General features: G+C 37.6%; 1 long non-coding RNA gene across 19 annotated transcripts in view; it reads right to left on the bottom strand.

The window, feature by feature from the left end:
• The window catches only part of LOC105482226 (uncharacterized), a 159371-nt gene that overhangs the window by 133096 nt on the left and 9807 nt on the right, over positions 1 to 16468 (bottom strand). For 12 of the 19 annotated variants that reach the window (XR_011606984.1, XR_011606983.1, XR_011606978.1 and 9 more), the window contains exons 4-7: positions 3341 to 3400; positions 2833 to 3015; positions 1501 to 1621; positions 258 to 528 (exon numbers count right to left, since the gene is read on the bottom strand). This is a non-coding gene — a long non-coding RNA (uncharacterized lncRNA). The other 7 variants (XR_011606987.1, XR_011606991.1, XR_011606986.1 and 4 more) reach the window with 7 other exon arrangements.

Below are 16468 nucleotides of genomic sequence, written 5' to 3' on the forward strand. Positions count from 1 at the left end.
ATCTAGGCTCCCCACTCACGTTTGCTGACAAGGGTGGGGTGGGACCATAATTCTTTCCATGGTTTTTGGTTGAAGTAGTCACTATTTTCTAAACATTCTCTCTTATTAGGCTGTCCCTCTAGTACTCCTTACATAAGAGAGAAAGAGCTTTTGTTAGGACATCCTTCATCTAAACATGTTGGTACTTCTGGAATTCTGGCTTCTCCAGCATCTAGACTGGTATATATAAGACAAAAACTAAAACCTAGGGAACTCACCAATGTGTTGCTTTTTGCTCCAAAGTACCTACTTGGTCTGCTTTCTTCTCTCCAAGATTCATGGTATTTTTGCATTTATTTTATATTTAATGCCCAGGCTTTTAGCTGTACTTAGTAGAAAGAATTGGGAGAAGTACGTCTACTCCGTTTTCCTGGAAGCATAAGTTTGTCTCCTGTCGCATTCTTTTGATTTACATAACTGGAGCTTCAACTCTCATGTATTATTCACTATCAATGCATGGACTGCAGGTATATGTGGGATCCACCTGACCTATCAAAAACCAAGAAGAGAGAAGTCAGGGGTTGTTAAGATAAATAATGAACATAGTGGTTGAGGACTATTCCCTTCTGAGCAGAATCCACTATACAAGTTTTCTCCAATGTTGTCTTCCCTAATTCAGCAATATGGGGAGACATCAGCAATTCTGATAGCAAAGCAGCTAGTCATCTAAGGAATTTTTTCTTGTAGGCACACGGATGCCCTAAAGCATCTCATTCTTAAGTCTGGGGAAGTGTTCTCTTCCCCAATTCCAAGAACCTTGGCCTCTTGAAGAATGAGACTTCCTCTTCTTCTGAGTCATGTTACTATTTTTGGTGGGGGAGATGTCACCTCACAGCAACTGAAGGTAACTGATCCCAAAGCTGACACTTCTAGGAATATAGAACCTGGGGCTACTTAGCACCTTTGTTCTCAGGATTGGAAAAAGATCACCTTCTGCATTTGACACTATCCTGCTCAAATGCAACTTAGAGGCTTGGTTGCCAAGTCCTGAACTTTTCTCTTTAGGAAACTCTGAAGTCTACATTGAGCTTTCCACTCAATACAGGCCTAGGTCTAGCATTAGAGAGATTTATGAGAACACAGCAGAAGGAAGGGCTTATAACATCCTTTCTGTCTGAAAAATATATGACCTGAACTTGCTAAAGCTTAAGGAAGTAAACTGGACTCATTAATGCTGGTACTCATATAAGGTATTGATATTCTCAAATTTTATGCCATTTAACTTTGAAAAAATCATATTTAAAAGATTTCAATATTTGTTCTCCATAACAATTAGCCACTCACCTATTCAGTCTTATTAACTTTCTATTCCTCATAATTGAAATAAGTGAACTTAATAAGCTTTAATTCTTTCTCCTGACTCACTAGCTTGTTCCTTTCTCTCCGGAATTAATAAATAAAAATCATCACCAAGATTCTTCTTATTCAAGGAAGTTAGAAAATATTATTCTTATTGCTTACCCTTTCAGTTATTAGTAGTTTCATTTTTTCCTAGGTTTTGTTGGAATTCATGGTCACAGTAGCACTCAAACACTATACCCAAGAGGTTTAATTGAGATGATGATGGAATAATAAAGAATATCTGCAACAATGTACATGTGAATAGTTAAGTGAATGGAAATGACTAACACTGTGACACTACATATAAATTATTAAGCTATTCTCAAACTATTTTGCATATTATTTATTGTATAAACTTACAATCTCTTTTTCTAGTTTTCCTTTCTCTAAATATCTTTCCATGAGTATATCCCATATTCTTACTTATAATCTTTAATAAGTAATTACATTACAATGGAACTAATTGTGGTAATTTCTGTACATCTTAAATGAAAAGTACGTGCTTTAAAAAAGAAATATAGAGGCGCTATCTATCTGTTCCCCAATTCCACAAAATAAAGATATCCATTGCATTCATGGGAAGCCCAAAGAGAATGATTTTATCTATAACTCCAAACTTGGGAACAGTAGTAGAGAATGAGTGGAGACAATCTTCCAAAATAAAAAGCCTATCCAAATAATTTGCGAATATTGCCAAAATATAAAGATGGTATTGTACAGACCAGTCTATGTAGAAAACTCTCATTGGAGAAACACACTTTGTTTTATTCAGTCAGTAGAAAATACAAGAAAAATAGATTGACAAAAAATAAAAATTATAGTTCACTTTTCAATTTTGGTTTGATGTAGAATCCAGGTGAATAAATATTCTGCATAATACTGCATATATTTAAAAGGTTAGGCTTCTGGTTTCAGTTGTAACACATAAAAAGCTTGGAAGTCATTAATCCCATCTTGCAACAAGGAAAAAAAAGCTAAAGACACTGAAAAATCAATTAATTTCCCAAGGCCCTTCAGAAAATTGGCCTGTTGACCTAAAACAGAGAAGCTGAGGCAAAATTAATATAAGTAGAGAGTTTATTTGGGCCAAACTTGAGAAATGCAACCAGGGAGAATAGATTCAAGTTGCCCTGAATACACACTGCTATTAGCAGCAGTTACAAGCAGATTTTTAAAGGCAAAAAAATGGGGGACAGTGAGTGGGCTGATAGAAAGTTGTTTGTCAGGAAATCTCATTGGTTTATAGAAATAACACTTATTAGTGATTGGCTATACAGTCTTAAGCTACAGGGTATAGGTTATAGTGTCCTGTGTGGCATTATTAGGTTAATCTATAGCTACTTGTAACAATAGCAAGCAGTTTGAAGAGAGGAATAGGTAACTCAAAGTGGAGAGTAGGATGAGATTTCTGTCTCATCTTATTGTCTGGTCCTGATAACTAATAGAACTTGCCTTCCTCAGATAAAAGCTCTTTTCTTTTCTCATTTCCCTTTTTTGATCTAAAATCTTTATTCTTGAAAGAACTGATGATAAAAAGTTGAGTGTCAAAATGTCTGTCATCGCTGGGAAGATTCATTGCTGAGTAGTGCTGTCAAAGTCATTGATCTATGGCTGCTGTCAGTTGTTGAATTATACCTAGTCATTAGAGTAGTATGAATTTAGCTTTTTCAGAAGTAAAACAACGAGAAATAACATTTAAAAATTAAGTAGTAGAAACATAATGCACAATCAAAAGAGGATTTGTGTGCCACAACAACATCAACAAAATCTATTTAGTCAGGGCGTCAACTAAAACTGGGTTATTTTATAAAGAAAATTAAACTGGATTCTTTTATAGAGATTTGTTGTTGACAAGAAGTGATTCAGCATCTACTCCAAATTGTACGCAAATAATAAAACGCAAAAATAACAAGGCTATAAGCTAATAATAGATGTACTATAATTTTCTTCTGAAACATACCTTTTTTCTTTTTCCAATTCTCCATTTTCATCAAAGATAATCTTAGCAGGACCAATTTATCTGCAAAACAAGTTTCACTCTTATTATATTTGGCCTGCTTATTTGCATAAAGTGCAACAAGAGTACAGAATGGCCATACAGGTTCTTTTAAAGTTGGCTTTGCTGGGACGTCTTTCATAAGAAATTTCAGATGAGACTTTTAAAACCCTTTGGGCTAACCAAGTAAAAGACTTTTCATCAGAATGTCTGCAATACTTGTGTGAATTGGGTGAATTCCTATCTTCTTGAGGTTCCAAAATAACTTTAGCATCCTGGGCCTGTCAGAAGATAACATTCTTTACCTACTGCAAGGATAGAAATTTTGTAAAGGAACCATGTAGACAAGGTACAGGTTGTTTATTGGCTCTGTAAAGTCAACCTGCATTCCCCAAAACACTCTGGTCATATTTGAAAATATGCCATTCCAGTTAAAGCCTCAGTAAAATTACAAGTGTATCTAACTATGTTCTGTTACAAAAGAAAACAGATTCTTATTAAACTTATGCAAACAACTATATCACCATAAAACACGACTACTCATGAACAGTTTGCAAACTTTGGAGAAATCTGGTAGTGAGAAAGGCAAATGTGTTAGTTTTACTCACAAAAGTATACTTTACCCAACTGCTATAAGCCATTAATGACTCAAAAAGAAAAAAAAAAATGATTCTGGAAAACAAAAGTGAAAAAAATCACCGATTTTTCAAAGAAAAACAGTTCCCCAAAAATATTTCAGTTCACTATTAGTTTATTCTCATGCCGTTAATTCTTGTTACATTTGATGTTGGGTGAGCAAACCTCATGAACACAACAGCTTTTTAATCAGAGGCCTAGAAGAATTTTTTTCCTGGATGAATTATATGATTTCCAAAGTTATTTGAAACCTATATTCAGCAGTACTTGTCAGAGTCCTTCTCATGAATTTCCTTAAGGTAGTAGCAAATTTTGGACTGCAGTTGATTATAAATCATTTGTTGAGAAGAATCAGAGTATAAAAATAATTGCCTGTGAGAGACAAAAGTCATAGAATAGCCCTGGTTAAAGACACAATTGACAAGAAAATGATTATTTCTGTGCCATACAACTTAACATAATAATCATAATTATTATGTCTAACACAAACTCAGAAATACCAAAATTTTATATAACTCATAACATTTTATACATGTTAATAACATATGTATACAAATATAAGCCAAAAAGTTAAACACCATTTCATATTTGACAATTCTTTCTGTATAATTTTTACATACCAAATAAGCCTAATATGTCTCTCTTAGACAGGAAGCCTAATATCCAAAAGTTAGTTTGAGATTGAAAATACTAAAAATAATAAAAATTTTTATATGAAAGTTTGTCAAATATCAAACATTTAAAACACAAGTTCAAAACAGCATCACAGGTCAGTGTAAAATAACAGTGATTCATTTAGCCAAAATAATAATTTAAAGATTTTAAAAAGCAAAAAATTTTCCTCTTCAATAGAGAGGAGGCACAGTTTCCCTAAGAATCATAAGACCTAATAAAGACACCATAAAACAAACAAAATCTGTCTCTCTTCTATGTTTGGTAGTTTACTCAAAAAGTAAACAAAAATCTTATCTTAATAGTATTATATAAAAATCTTAATCAAAAGAGAAAAATTATTTCTAGAAGTATATGTTTAATGCTAAAGGTAAATTTAATAAAACTTTATAAATCAATTCATCCAATCTCAATCAGCTTTGACCACACAAGATAAGATTTCCATAAACCTTTTATAATATCTTACAATTTTTCTATTAAATATCAGGTTAATGCCCCAAGAAAACTCTGTTATTCCAGCACAGGGGTCCAGACTCTGGCCCTACGTCAGTGTGCTTTTGATATTAATGTTCAATTTTTAGGAAAACTAAATAATTCCCTTTTTTCACCAACTTGATTACACAAAAAATTCCTTTGACAAAAATCAGTTTTCCACAAACCTTCCACAACTTGCTTAAACCTTTAGTTTTGTCCTGTCATTTTACTTTTAGGACAAAAATTTCCTTTCCTTTCCCCCTTACTATTTTGACCACAGAATGTTCTCTGACATGTAAAAGAAAATTTACACTCTCTTTTCAACTGTCTTTACATTTTACTTTCTTTATACATTCTGTATATAGGCTTGTTTCTCTTATATCTAGCAGTTTTAATTAGATATTAAATACAATGTTAAGTCTTAGTAACTTTTTATTTTAGTGAAAAACCTAGGAAATAAACTTTTGTTAAATACCAGATGCAGTGTCCAGGACAAAAAACAGAGCTTGTGGAGACAATACTGGGGCATCTAATCCCTCTGAGCATGGCCAAGACACAGCTGGGCCTGGGAAAACGGGGCCTTGGTGTTGATCCCAGGTCTCACCAGGGTCATTTGTCTACATCCCAGAATTTGGAGGTTTAAAATTAAAGACAAGCTCACAGTAAGATGTGCGTAAGGCTTTCAAAGAACCCAGGAGTCAGCCCTTACAGCTTTAACTTTCAGACAAATTAAGCAAGTACCAAAAGTATGACAGAAGCAATAGTTTTATGACCTTAAAACATAAAAGAGAAACAGCCTAAACCTGTCTGACCAATAGGCTTTAGCAAAAATGTCTAAATTACGTTTTGAATATGTTTTTGTTTTATTTTATGAACAATTTTAAACTTATTTTTATTTACCAAAAATTACTAAAGTCACATGAACTCATAAAGTATTGGGCTGGCTTTTTAATTTATGAGTACTCATTTAAATTTAAGTTACTTTTGCACCATGCATAGACAATATATAAGTATATGTATAGACACATATATATATGTATATGTGTAGACACACACATATACATATATATATATGTAGACACAAAATATACACATGTACACATATATGTATCTAAAAGCTAAAAAGATCAAGGAGTTTAATGCAAATGTGGGTACAGCTTTAGACTTGAAAAGAATCTGTCCATTTGAAATTATTGGGAACTCATTAGGTAAAACAGAAGTTTCTTCAAAAAACGAATAGAGTCTTTGGTGCCTTTTCTGTCTTCCTTAAGGGTTCCCAGGCTGTTAGAAATGTTTATGGTCTCCTCATGTGGTATCAAGGGTGGCAAGAGGAAGGAAAGACCAACAGAAGTAAATGAAGAAACAGATAAAGAGAGTGCATGTGGGCATATGGTTAACAGGGAGTTAGGAAGACAGAAATTCAGTAGACTGAAAAGTTTTAGAGAGAGTGGAAAGAGGCGCATATATAGATATACACACACACACACACACAGAGTTTTATATATATATAGTTTCACACACAGACACACACACATATGTTTGTATGTGTATATATACATAGCCTAAAATTCAGTTCTAAGTCAATTTTTGACTATAGAGCTCTTTTAAAAAATCTTTTTAAAACTCTTATCAGATTTTAGCTTGAATAGCCTACATTTATGGCTTTTGCTTTGTTTTATTTTTACCAAAAGTACCCTCCCAAGTGAAATGAATAAGCTTTAACCAAGGTTTTGACTTAACCAAGAATGCATGAGACACTTCCAAAGAGGTCTAAAGCAGTCTTCACAAGACCCAGAATCACCCCAAACTACAACTCCAAGAAAGGAAAGATCACTAGTCACAAATGGATTACAATCCACATTTCTATCTGGCCATATTTTCTAAGGTGTCAGCTTCTCAGCTTACCATCAACACACAAAGGTCCAAAAGCCTCATGTCTCCCTCATAGACAGAAGACAAGAAACCTAAAGCTGTCCATAGAAGTTAAAAGGATCAGTAACAAATGGGTACCGCAAAAAGTAAAAAGTCACACAAATATCAAATCAAGAGGGACTGACTGCCTGACCAGAAATCAAACCCAGGCCACAGTGGTGAAAGTATACAATTCTTACTACTAGACTATGAGGAGAGGGCAGCCTTTACTGTTAATCTTGCAAGGGAACTAAATCAGGCAGCTTGAGCTTACAAGGATTTTGACTTGTTTTAGATCAGATCTCAGGAGGAAGGCTGCTTAGCTAATTCCCTGGTAGTTAGCATTTCAACATCAGTGTCAGTCATTAGTCCTATTTTAGAAAAAATATTGTTGCATCTGCATTTTTATAAACAGTTTTAATTTTGTTTATTTTCCCCTTTTAGACTATTAATCTTTTAATTACCGTTTTATTGCCCTAAGCAATTGTAAACTAGGCAACAAAGGAGACCCTTTGTATAGTAGAGACCCATATTGTCCTTTGAGTGATCTTTTTATTTGGGCAAAGAATAGTTTGAGAATCAGGCAGTCCCCAGAACCAGAAGGGGTTCATAGTGATACAGGAGTTAAGAAGATATTACTTATTCAAATAGTAAGGGTAGGGAAGTCATCAGTAAGGCTTTTCTTTTTAATGAAAAGCAGCCCCAAATCATTTTCTAACAAAGAGCAGCCTGTAAAGTCAAGCTGCAGACATAGACAAGCAAGCTGGGAGTTTGCACTGATGAATGCCAGCAGGAACTAGGGACTAGACATGCTCAAGATGGCGGCTCCATCTTCTCCTCTCTGCCAGCCACGTGTACTGTAAGGAGTAGCCAATATGGCACTGGCAAAGGAGAATTCATTTGTATAACAAGATCAGGGTGGGGAGACCAGCCTTCCCCATGCATTATGTAAACATTGCACTTAATCAAACCAACCTGTAAGCCCTAGGTAAATCAGACTGAGCACTTCTTCAAGGACTGAGCACCTCCTCAAGGAGGACTATAAAATCCGGTGAATTTGCCACCACCCAGTCCTTTCCACTAGGAGACCCCTCTCTCTAGAGGGAGAGAGCTGTTTCTCTTTCTCTTCTCTTCTGCCTATCAAACCTCCACTCCTAAATGCCTCCTGTGTGTCCATATCCTAAATTTTCCTGGCACGAGATGACTAACCCCAAGGTATACACACCAGACAATGTAGCTGCTTCAACAGCAACTCTGGGTCTGCCCCAATAGGGAGTTTCAGGGAAAGGGTCAAAGACCTAGTAAATTTCCTCAAGTGGTGGTGATGCATATCTTTTGTTTACTTTGAGAATTTAAGCAATTTTCTCAGAATCTCTTTTGGAAGCTTTTTAGGTGCCACTGCAAGTAAGTTTCCTATTAAATTGATCTTGTTCTAAAACCAACCTTTTCCAATTGTGCACACAAATACGTTATTTTAGGTATTTCAAAAGATCCCCACTTTTGGTCATTGTTTTTTATGATCATTCTGGGAAAGATGGGTCACTTTCCTAGATATCTAAAAGAGGGTGCCCCATAACTGTTGTACACAAAACCAACTGGTGTTTAACTAACAGGAGTTGGTAACAAATGAAAAATCAAGCCCAAATTTCAATAGAAAACACTGCAGTTTTTAAAAGCATGCTATGTAAAACAAGACCACCAGTAGCTAACTGCCATTTATTTACCCATGCCTCTGCTGTGAGACAGGAGTGAAAAAACTTTGACCGGAACCCTCATTCTATGTCAGAGGCAGAGAAAGAGCAGCTCTCTGCAGAGCTCTTAACTCAAATCAACTGTCTAAAGACCGAGGCAGAACCCCTCAGTTTTAAAGAGGGAGTTTGAAAAACAGCCCAAATAAGAGGTCCAAATGGGACCAAATAAGCCCAAATAAGACCAAAAGGTGAGAGGTCAAAATTGAGGAGAACTGACCAGCAACACTCGATGGCACTTCTGAAGACAGATGGTCATGCTGGTACCAAACGCCACGTTCAGAGTATTGGGGAGGTCACTCTGAATCCTGCTGACTTATGCCAGATATGTCAACCTAAAAAGTATTGATGAAAAAGAGTAAAACTCTGTAAAATATTTGGAGGGATTTACTCTGACCCAACTATGAGTGACCAAAGCCTAAGGCACAGTCTCAAGAGGTCCTGAGAACATGTACCCAAGGTTGTACTTCCTTGAGGAAGTGCTAGAAGTAAAATGGTTGGGTTACAGCTTGATTTTACACATTTCAGGGGGCATAAGTTACAGGCAAGTATCAATCTATTCATGTAAGATGTACATTGGTTTGGTAAGGAAAGGCAGGAAAACTTGAAGTGGGGTAGGGGCATGCCTCCAGGTCATAGGTGGATTCAAAGATTTTTCTGATTGGCAATTGATTGAAAGAGTTAAGATACTATCCAAAGACCTAGAATCAATAGAAAGGAGTGTCTGGGTTGAGATAAGGGGTTGTGGAGACCATGGTTTTTATTATGTCAATGAAACCTCCTCTTAGCAGGCTTCAGAGAGAATAGATGATAAATGTCTCTTATCAGACCTAAAAAGGTGTCAGACTCTTAGTTAAATCTCTCTTGCATCAAGAAAGGATCTGAAAACAAAGGAGGATTCTCAATAGGATGTAGACGTTCCCCACAAGAGACAGCTTTGCAGTGCTATTTCAAAATATGTCAAAGGAATATATTTTACAGCAAAATACTTCAATTTCTTTCAGAGCCTGCTATCTATCATATGATGCTATATTAGAGCCAGGTTGGAATTTGGTATTTTGTGCTACAAAGAGTCTGTTTTGTCACATTTAAGATCTCTGTTTTACTGTTAATGCTGGTTAATTTTGCCTGAATTCCAAAGGGAGGAGAGTGTAATGAGGCATGTCCAACCTGTCCATGCCATTGTGGCCTGAACTAGTTTTCCAGGTTTACTCTGGAATATATTTGGCCAAGAGGAAGGATCCATTCAGTTTGTTAGGGGCTTTTAATTTCATTTTTGGTTTACAAAGGAAGAGGCTGAGGGCAAAATTAATATAAGAAGAAATTTGGGCAAAACTTGACAATTACAACCAAAGAACATAGATTCAAGTTTCCCTGAATACACACTCCTATTAGCAGCAGTTACAAGTGGATTTTTAAAGGCAAAAAAAAAAAAAAAAAGAAGCCGGGCGCGGTGGCTCACGCCTGTAATCCCAGCTCTCAGGGAGGCAGAGGCGGGAGGATAGCTTGAGCCCAGGAGTTCGAGACCTGCCTGGGTAATATAGCGAGACCCCGTTCTCCACAAAAAGGAAAAAAAAAAAAAAAAAGAGAAAAAAGAAGGAGAATGAGTGGGCTAATACAAGATTGTGTGCCAGGGATTCTCATTGGTTTATAGAGATAACATTGATTAGTAATTGGCTATACATTCTCAATAAGGTGTGGTTTATAGTGTCCTATATGGCATTAGGTTAACTTATTTTCTATTTTTTATTTTTTTTTTTTTAGATGGAGTGTCTCTCTGTCACCCAGGCTGGAGTACAGTGGTACAATCTTGGATCACTGCAATCACCACCTCCCAGGTTCAAGCAATTCCCCTGCCTCAGCCTCCCAAGTAGCTGGGATTACAGGTGCACACCACCACACCTGGCTAATTTTTGTATTTTTATTAAAGACGTGGTTTCACCATGTTGGTCAGGCTGGTCTCAAACTCCTCACCTCAGGTCATCCGCCCACCTTGGCCTCCCAAAGTGCTGGGATTACAGGCATGATCCACTGCGCCCAGCCTACTAGGTTAATTTATAGCTACTTGGGGCAATCACAAGCAGTTTCAAGAGATGAATACATAACTCAAGTGGGGAAGTAAGGTATGATTGCAGTCTCATTTTAATCTCTCCCTGGGCCTGATCATTAAAGGGACTTGCATTCCTCAAACAGAAGTTCCTTTTTTCCTTCAGGTCACAGGGAAAGCTGCCAGCCCAAAATCTGAAGTGACAGCTGCATATAGAGAAGTGCAGTCAAGATCAGCTTACCTGGTTCAAATGTCATCAGAGCCACAAGCTGGTAGGAACACTTAAATAACCTTGAGGAAGTGCTAGAAGTAAAATGTACACTAGTATAAGAGGGAGAGATTCCTGGTATCTAGAGCCTTAAGGGGTCCCCTTTTTCAAGGGTTTTACCTCTAGGAACCCCACCGTGTTCTCATGCTGAAGAGCCAAGAAAAAAACCTTAATGTTTCTGGCAGGAAGAGGGTAAGGAAATAACCATTTTGGAATATTTCTAGAGCCTTCTCCACAGCAAAGACCAATCATACAGAAAAACTTTACTAAATCCTCATCTGAGAGGAGAGAAGGGAAATAACTCAATTCCCGTACATTCCTGCCTTTCTATCTCACTTAAGGAGGAGAGAAACTAAGACTTCAGAAGTTATCAACTGAAGAATGACAAGGTTCATAAACTTGAAAAGGGGAGCTATATATCTCATAAAGGGTTGCGGCCTGCAGGTTGGCCATTCTGACAGGTTGGGAAGCACAGCCTCTATACTTCTAGGGAGGGGCAAAGGAAACAGAATTTATGCTGAGTGAGGTTTCCAAATACACATATTTGATAAGCTATAGGAGTCATGAAGACTTATAAAAGGGGAAACATACACACATGAGGCTGAGCTTGATGCTCCTTCATGGGTCCCATTTACAAAAGCTAGTGGCATTCACATGATTCAGGGGTGTCTTCAGGAATCTGACATCAAAAAGTGAAGCAGAGGACGTGAAAATCCTCATTGTGCAATCTCTGTAGTATGGCCAGAATGACTGTGTGGTCAATGGTTTCTTATCAGGCAAAAAAGGAGGGCCATCATCAGGTGGTTGGTTGATATCAGAGGTGGAGTCTTTGGAAAGAGCTGGTTTCTGTTAGGTCCTTAGGGAAGAAAGCCTGATCCTAATCATGTTTAGCTAGGGAGGAGGTGTAACAAGGTGTGCCAGACCCCTCCCATCCTGTCATGGCCAAGAACTGTTTTCAAGATTACTTTCATTGCCCAAGAGATGGCACATTCGGTTGATTGGGGGCTTAGAATTATACTTTTATTTCTCAAGGTATACAGCCCAGGGACATAGGCACACTGAAAGGCTGAATTTACTCACAGAATTGTAAAACACTTACCCTCCCCTTGCACCCTACCACCACATCAATAAGACCTCAGTATAATATCAGGGGATTTCAGCTTTAAAAGTTACAGGATGCACACTATAGGGGCTTAACCCTCTGAAGGATCACTGAAAAATCAACATACAAAAGGCAGATTTATAGGAGAAATGGCATACAAATGCATTAACATGCATGGGGAGAACCACAGAGTGATTATCCCAATGCCCCAATGGGGTACAGAGGCTTGTTTACCATCTTAAAATTACAGAAGAAATGGGGGCTTAGCGCATGACCATAAACAGGTGACGGTGGTAAATTAGGATACAGTGGCCACACAGATTATGAAGCGGAAAAAGCAGGCCTGGCTAGCAAAGGCAGTCTTTTTTTTTTTTTTTTTTTAATTTATTTATTATTATTATACTTTAAGTTGTAGGGTACATGTGCATAACGTGCAGGTTTGTTACATATGTATACTTGTGCCATATTGGTGTGCCGCACCCATCAACTCGTCATTTACATCAGGTATAACTCCCAATGTAATCCCTCCCCCCTCCCCCCTCCCCATGATAGGCCCCGGTGTGTGATGTTCCCCTTCCTGAGTCCAAGTGATCTCATTGTTCAGTTCCCACCTATGAGTGAGAACATGCGGTGTTTGGTTTTCTGTTCTTGTGATAGTTCCCCAACCTAGTAGGGCAGGCCAACATTCAAATCCAGGAAATACAGAGAACGCCACAAAGATACTCCTCGAGAAGAGCAACTCCAAGACACATAATTGCCAGATTCACCAAAGTTGAAATGAAGGAAAAAATCTTAAGGGCAGCCAGAGAGAAAGGTCGGGTTACCCACAAAGGGAAGCCCATCAGACTAACAGCAGATCTCTCGGCAGAAACTCTCCAAGCCAGAAGAGAGTGGGGGCCAATATTCAACATTCTTAAAGAAAAGAATTTTAAACCCAGAATTTCATATCCAGCCAAACTAAGTTTCATAAGTGAAGGAGAAATAAAATCCTTTACAGATAAGCAAATGCTTAGAGATTTTGTCACCACTAGGCCTGCCTTACAAGAGACCCTGAAGGAAGGCAGTCTTTTTATATTGATGAAATCTCACAGGCAGCAGCCCTCAGAGAGAATAGATGGGAAATGTTTCTTTCATAACTTTAAAGGTGTCAGACTCTCAGTTAATCTTTCCTAGAGCCAGACAAACAAGGGCCTCAAAGAAAGCCTGGCTGCATCAATGCTGATTCTCTACAGATGCAAATCTCCCCCATAAAAGACAGCTTTTCAGGGCTACGTCTGTTTGCAGGCCATATGAACAGTCATCTCAAAATACGTCAAAGAAGTATATCTTGAGGTTAAATATTTTTATTTCCATCAACACTATTTAGAAAGAGATTTTAGGGAAAATCCAAGAAAACAAAGGAGACAGAAAACAAGGACACTATAGGAAATTGAAATCTCTGACACCTGCAGCAACAGGAAGTATTAAATGCATCCCATCCCCTAACAGATTAACATAAAACCTCACAGGAAAGGCCTATTCACCTCAGTTCCCATTACCTCATACGTCATGTCTGGCTTTCAAGAAAAAAGTTGCAAGACATATCAAGGGCATTAAAAAAAAAGTCTGAAGAGACAAAGCAAGCATCAGAACTAGACTCGGACAGGACCCAGATTTTGGATTTATCAAACAGGGAATGTAAGATAACTGTAATTATAATTATTATGCTAAGGACTCTAATGGAAGAAGTAGACAAAATGCAAGGACAAATGGGTAATGTAAGTAGAGAGGTAATGCAACAATGAAGTAGTACTACATATCCATTAGAATGGCAAAAATCCAGGACACTGAGAATACCACATGCTGGCAAGGATTTGGAGCAATAAGGATTCTCATTCATTGCTGGTGGGAATGCAAAATTGTGCAGCCCCTTTGAAAGAGAGTGTTAACAAAAGACCATGGGATCTGCAGAGGAGAAAAGGAGAGTTTTATTTTCTTTAAAAAAAGAAAAAATCTGTGGATTGGGGAGATACAGCCTCCACTGTAAAAATGAAAGCCTTCCCCAGGGGGTGAGGTTAGAGAATGAGTGATGATAAAGGCAAAACTTGCAGGGTAGGAGAGAGGAGTAAGGGGGGTGAGAACAGAATCTCGATTGGAGGACCTTTAAGTCCCAATTCACCAGTCTCTCTTAATTGGCTGACTCCAGATGGTCAGTCAGTTGGGACCAGGTGGTTTGTTTGAAGTCAGTTGGGGAATTTCCAGCTGTAGTCTATCTCAGCACTGCCAACAAGAACTGGTTTGGCTTAATTGTAGAAAGGGAGGTCCTGTGACATGTTTACAACATTTTTCTGTGAGCAAAGAATACATAACAGCTTCCTCACCCAGACACGGCCACCTCATTCTGTTTTAACTTTGATCACCTCAGTTAGCCACAGGGAGTCCATTCTAGCTGTTGGCTAGGAACATACTGTAACAGCAGTTCAACAGTTTCTTACAAAATTAAACTTACTTTTAGTACTAGATAAAGCAATCATGCTTTTGGATTTTGATCCCAAAGGAGCTGAAAATGTATGTCCAACTCCAAACCGGCACATAGATGTTTATAGCAATTTTATTCATAATTGCCAAAACTGGGAAGCAACCCAGATGTCGAAGAAAATTCAAATATTTCACCCTAAAATATATTTCCTTGAAGATAGATATTCAGAAGGGTTGAAGGTACAAGAAGAGATGAAAAGCTCTCTTTTGTAGGGGAGATTTGCTTTGTAGAGATCAGCATTGATGCAGCCTGGCTTTCTCTGAGGCCTTCCCTTGTCTGGATCTAAGAATCATAAACTGAGAGTCTGACATCTTTAAGCATCTGAAAGAAATATTTACCATTTATTCTTTCTGAGGACTGCCACCTGTGAGGTTGTGTGTCCATAATGAGTCCACCTTTGCTAGCCAGGCCTTCTTTTCACCCCTTCCCATAACCTATTTTGCCACCATAACCTGTTTCATGATGCTCCAAGCCCCCATTCTTTCCATAACCTCAAGATGGTATACAAGTTTCTGAACCACACTGGGGCTTGGGGTAATCACTCTATGGTTCTCCCTTATGTGCATGTTAATAAATTTGATTCCATTTTTCCTAATAATCTCCTTTTGTGAGTTGACTTTTCAGTGAACCTTCGGAGAGTGGAGGGGAAGCTTTCTTTGGCTCCTACAACGTCCTTTAGCAGGGGAATGAATTAGTTAACTCTGGTACATTAAGACAATGAAATATTATTTAGTGCTAAAAAGAAACGAGTATTAAGCCATGAACAGACATAGAAGAAATGGAAATGCATATTACTAAGTGAAAGAAATCAATCTACAAATGCTACATACTATATGGCCTCAACTGTATGACATTCTGGAAAAGGCAAAACTGTGGCAACAGTAAAAATATAAGTGATTGCAAGGGGCTGGGGGAAAGGGAGAGATAATAGGCAGAGGACAGAGTATATTTAGGGGAGTGAAACTATTTTCCATGACAATATAATAGTGGATACATGTCATTACAGATTTGTCAGAACCCATAACATATATAACCCCAGAATGATATTTAATGTAAACTATGGACTTTTGGTGATATTGACAAGTGAAAGTCAACAAAAGTTTATTGACAGTAATAAATACACCACTTTGGACCAGGATATTGGTAGTGGGGAGGCTGTGTATGTGTGGGAGTGAAGGGTATATGAGAATTCTCTGTCCTTGTTGTCTGATTTTGCTCTGAACCTAAAACTGCTTTTAAAAAATATCTTTAAAAAAATTTCTTCAGGGAAACATAAAATGATATATTCAGAAACTCAGTCTACATAAAGAAAGCATCAAGAAAAGATAAATAATATGTAAAGGTAAAAATAAATTCTCTTATGAGACTTCCTGTCAAACAACTTTGTATCAGCCCATTACTTGTTCCCTTTCGCATTTAAAAACATGCTTGTAACAAAGGTGACACAGCATTCCCTGAGGCCGTTTAGAAGTGGGTCCCAGGCAGCTGTCCTTACTGTGGCTCAAGTATACTCTTCAAATTACATTTTATGCGTAGGCTTCTTTCTTTTAAGCTGACAAAAACAACATATTGCATGATTATATTATATGAATATGTGTAATTAATGACAGCAGTTTTATAAGGAAGAGATGAACTGGGAAAACTCAGCACAAGCCTTGCCCCTCACCCTCCCCAGACAGAGCACACAGCCCAGGGTCCTGGGGATTGCCCAAGTCA

Source organism: Macaca nemestrina, chromosome 8, assembly GCF_043159975.1.
Source record: "Macaca nemestrina isolate mMacNem1 chromosome 8, mMacNem.hap1, whole genome shotgun sequence".
NCBI classification, from domain to species: Eukaryota; Metazoa; Chordata; class Mammalia; order Primates; family Cercopithecidae; genus Macaca; species Macaca nemestrina.